We start from the raw sequence: 5000 nt of genomic DNA on the forward strand, positions 1-5000 counted from the left end.
CGCACTCGTACGTTGCAATCCACCCCTATATCTTGCGTTTCACGAAGAGTTATATCCAATATGCCAAATTCCCGCTGTCCTTATACATGCTGTAAGTCTGTGCACACAATATGAACCACACATCAGCGAGACACTCTATCACACATTACTCTCTGCCTGTAACAGACACAGATACAATATTGTAAGCACCAGCATGGACCAACGTCCGGTGCATCCTCTCCGCCACAGTACACCATCCACACTATGATAACCACACCAGGGGGTCCAATTCTAAATAGATATCCCACCCGTCCGACATCCACAATTGCTCAGATAAGCCACCAACACCCACACATGTCCTACACAGGGGTGCACCCAACACCACCACACTGCCTCCTGTTACGGCACAGAAACAATGGCAGGAATGACTCACACAGGTCTGCCGCTCCTTGCCGCAACCACAGACGCGGCGCGCCTCCAGTCACGAGCGAAAAGCGCATCCTGACGAGACATAACTGCTGTGACATACTGAAGCTGCCTCAGACATTCACTTACAATGATCACTACCAACGAACCTCGGCCCCCCCCCCCCAACACACTCTCTTACCACGTTGCTGTACTGTAATCCAACCCATTTCGCACCTTAACCTATCCCATTTTGCACCTTAACTTAACCAAATTCGTAACGCAATTTGTACCGCAATGTAACGCAATGTGTACCGCAATGTAACGCAATGTGTACCGCAATGTAACGCAATGTGTACCGCAAATGTACCGCAATGTGTACCGCAATGTACCGCAATGTGTACCGCAATGTGTAACGCAATGTGTAACGCAATGTGTACCGCAATGTGTACCGCAATGTGTAACGCAATTGTGTACCGCAATGTGTAACGCAATGTGTACCGCAATGTGTAACGCAATGTGTACCGCAATGTAACGCAATCTGTACCGCAATGTAACGCAATTTGTACCGCAATGTAACGCAATTTGTACCGCAATGTAACGCAATTTGTACCGCAAGTCGCTACCCAATGTAACGCAATTTGTACCGCAATGTAACGCAATTTGTACCGCAATGTAACGCAATTTGTACGCAATGTAACGCAATTTGTACCGCAATGTAACGCAATTTGTACCGCAATGTAACGCAATTTGTACCGCAATGTAACGCAATTTGTTACCGCAATGTACGCAATTTGTACCGGCAAGTGTAACGCAATTTGTACCGCAATGTAACGCAATTTGTACCGCAATGTAACGCAATTTCTACCTTAACCTAACCCACGTTGTGCCTTAACCTAACCCACGTTGTGCCTTAACCTAACCCACGTTGTGCCTTAACCTAACCCACGTTGTGCCTTAACCTAACCCACGTTGTGCCTTAACCTAACCCACGTTGTGCCTTAACCTAACCCACGTTGTGCCTTAACCTAACCCACGTTGTGCCTTAACCTAACCCACGTTGTGCCTTAACCTAACCCACGTTGTGCCTTAACCTAACCCACGTTGTGCCTTAACCTAACCCACGTTGTGCCTTAACCTAACCCACGTTGTGCCTTAACCTAACCCACGTTGTGCCTTAACCTAACCCACGTTGTGCCTTAACCTAACCCACGTTGTGCCTTAACCTAACCCAAGTTGTGCCTTAACCTAACCAGTTGTGCCTTAACCTAACCAAGTTGTGCCTTAACCTAACCCAAGTTGTGCCCTTAACTAACCCAAGTTGTGCCTTAACCTAACCCAAGTTGTGCCTTAACCTAACCCAAGTTGTGCCTTAACCTAACCCAAGTTGTGCCTTAACCTAACCCACGTTGTGCCTTAACCTAACCCAAGTTGTGCCTTAACCTAACCCACGTTGTGCCTTAACCTAACCCATGTTGTGCCTTAACCTAACCCACGTTGTGCTTAACCTAACCCACGTTGTGCCTTAACCTAACCCACGTTGTGCCTTAACCTAACCCACGTTGTGCCTTAACCTAACCCACGTTGTGCCTTAACCTAACCCACGTTGTGCCTTAACCTAACCCACGTTGTGCCTTAACCTAACCCACGTTGTGCCTTAACCTAACCCACGTTGTGCCTTAACCTAACCCACGTTGTGCCTTAACCTAACCCACGTTGTGCCTTAACCTAACCACGTTGTGCCTTACCTAACCCACGTTGTGCCTTAACCTACCCAAGTTGTGCCTTAACCTAACCCAAGTTGTGCCTTACCTAACCAAGTCTGTGCCTTAACCTAACCAAGTTGTGCCTTAACTAACCCAGTTGTGCCTTAACCTAACCCAAGTTGTGCCTACCTAACCCAAGTTGTGCTTAACCTAACCAAGTTGTGCCTTAACCTAACCAAGTTGTGCCTAACCTAACCCACGTTGTGCCTTAACCTAACCACGTTGTGCTTAACCTAACCCACGTTGTGCCTTAACCTAACCCACGTTGTGCCTTAACCTAACCCACGTTGTGCCTTAACCTAACCCACGTTGTGCCTTAACCTAACCCACGTTGTGCCTTAACCTAACCCACGTTGTGCCTTAACCTAACCCACGTTGTGCCTTAACCTAACCCACGTTGTGCCTTAACCTAACCCACGTTGTGCCTTAACCTAACCCACGTGTGCCTTAACCTAACCCACGTTGTGCCTTAACCTAACCCACGTTGTGCCTTAACCTAACCCACGTTGTGCCTTAACCTAACCCACGTTGTGCCTTAACCTAACCCACGTTGTGCCTTAACCCTAACCCAAGTTGTGCCTTAACCTGCTCTGTAATTGGCATATGACACGTTACATTAATCCAGTGTTGTCTAACCACAACCCTCTGAATATAGTTCGCTACTCGCACCGCCCACCCTCTTGTGTATCGTTTCATGTTCAACACTTCGCAAGTGTTGCCTTACTTTTTACATGCTCCCGCTGTACACTGTAATGTGGACGACTGCAGGATGTACATCGCCCCCACCCTCCCCCCTGCCTTCGCACGCTGGTCGTTCAGGTGCTTGCGTGTTCAATGCCCTTCGCAGCTGTTCACTGGCATTCGCATGTCGAAGCGCTCAGTCTACGTCGTGGTACGGCCTGTGTCCACTGTCCGCTGATGTCGTAAGCTTAACCCTCACATTGTACTGCACATAGGTCCGTATGTACTGCATGATACGCTGTGGCACATGTGTGACCGTACAACGACTGCGCCCAACAACAGCGAACCATACGGTCCAAATGTTGTGCACTCAGCCACGTGCCGTCTCCCATAACAGCTACATTGCAGTGTGGTACGCCATAGAGACGTGTGGGATTAACGGACGCCCTGGATGGCGATCAGCATGAGCCGTCTGTTGATGTAGTGGCGCGTGTATTCAAACGTAGTCGTCTCTTCTCACACAGTGTGATAGCATGGTGCACCGCGTTCCACATCTGCGACATGGTACAGATGCTGGTTGCAGTCGGTCTCGTAATGGACATCGCATACGTAGGGGGCCACCTCCCACGTGTTCTCTAGTCGTGCACATTTTGTTGCGTGTATGTGGGCAGACGTAGTGTGTCGTGACACCTAACAGACAGGTATGCAATAATCGTTGCATTTGCAAACTGGGATGGACGTCTACGTTTGCTGGTGACGTTACGCAAATGAACAACTGGTAAACCCATTGTGGTGCGGTTGTTGTTGCTGGAGGTAAATCAGTAAGGGCAAATCTGTGTGTGAAGCGATACGCGGCGGTGGCTGGGTGGGACCGTCCCCGGCCGGTGAGGGGGGGCCGCCCGGCGTGCTGGCCGCGCGGTGCGTGGGCGCACGCGCTACAGCCGGCTGGTGGGGGCGCCCAGTGGCAGGCGCGCCGGCCGACGGACGCGGCAGGCGGCGCAGCTGCGCGCCGGGGCACCCTGCGCGCGGCGCCGGGCGGCCAAAGTGGGTCCTCGCGGGCCCGGTGCGAAGCGCGGTGGACATCTGCAGTGTGCTGGTCCGACTGAGGACTGTGTGCGTTGAGGATGCGCCGCCGCCCGGCACTCGGCGCCGCGACGCCGTCTGCTGCTCGGTCGCCCCAGCGGTTCTCGCTGGTGGTTTGTATCGCAGTTGTGCAGACGTGTTGGCACGTGCGCTGTGCTGGGAGAGTTCGCTTCGGCACCCACGTGGGGCCTTTGCCCTTCTGTGGCGCTGGCGTTGGAGCTGCCGGTCACCGTAGGTGGCGCGTGTTGTCTCCCGCCGGCAATGCCACGACAGCACGCTCCCGGGCCTCTGTCGGCAGCGGCAAGCTCAGTTGGGAGCACGGGTGGTCGCACCTAAAGCGTCTACTCGCCTAACTCCGGGCGATTGCGCCTCTCTCGAACCCGACCAAGTACTTAGGACGGCGCTGCGCGCCGCCGGGACCTGAGAGGGTTTCGAGGTGTATTGTGCAGGGGAGCTCAGCCTCCTCCTGTTTGCAGAATAATTGACGCGGACGCTTGCGTGTTCGCGCGGGCCCCTGGGACACACTCCCGGGCGGCCGGCTGCTCAGCTCTAGTTGACGCAGCTCCCTGGTTGATCCTGCCAGTAGTCATATGCTTGTCTCAAAGATTAAGCCATGCATGTCTCAGTACAAGCCGCATTAAGGTGAAACCGCGAATGGCTCATTAAATCAGTTATGGTTCCTTAGATCGTACCCACGTTACTTGGATAACTGTGGTAATTCTAGAGCTAATACATGCAAACAGAGTCCCGACCAGAGATGGAAGGGACGCTTTTATTAGATCAAAACCAATCGGTCGGCTCGTCCGGTCCGTTTGCCTTGGTGACTCTGAATAACTTTGGGCTGATCGCACGGTCCTCGTACCGGCGACGCATCTTTCAAATGTCTGCCTTATCAACTGTCGATGGTAGGTTCTGCGCCTACCATGGTTGTAACGGGTAACGGGGAATCAGGGTTCGATTCCGGAGAGGGAGCCTGAGAAACGGCTACCACATCCAAGGAAGGCAGCAGGCGCGCAAATTACCCACTCCCGGCACGGGGAGGTAGTGACGAAAAATAACGATACGGGACTCATCCGAGGCCCCGTA

The 5000-nt window shown here is 52.5% G+C and overlaps 1 non-coding gene across 1 annotated transcript in view; it reads left to right on the forward strand.

Moving 5' to 3' along the window:
• Window positions 1-4477: 4477 nt before the first annotated feature.
• The window catches only part of LOC126113146 (small subunit ribosomal RNA), a 1909-nt gene continuing 1386 nt past the window's right edge, over window positions 4478-5000 (forward strand). Inside the window, exon 1 of the ribosomal RNA XR_007524730.1 lies at window positions 4478-5000. This exon is cut by the window's right edge and continues 1386 nt beyond it. This is a non-coding gene — a ribosomal RNA (small subunit ribosomal RNA).

The sequence above is a fragment of the Schistocerca cancellata genome, unplaced genomic scaffold, assembly GCF_023864275.1.
Source record: "Schistocerca cancellata isolate TAMUIC-IGC-003103 unplaced genomic scaffold, iqSchCanc2.1 HiC_scaffold_240, whole genome shotgun sequence".
In the NCBI taxonomy this organism is placed as follows: Eukaryota; Metazoa; Arthropoda; class Insecta; order Orthoptera; family Acrididae; genus Schistocerca; species Schistocerca cancellata.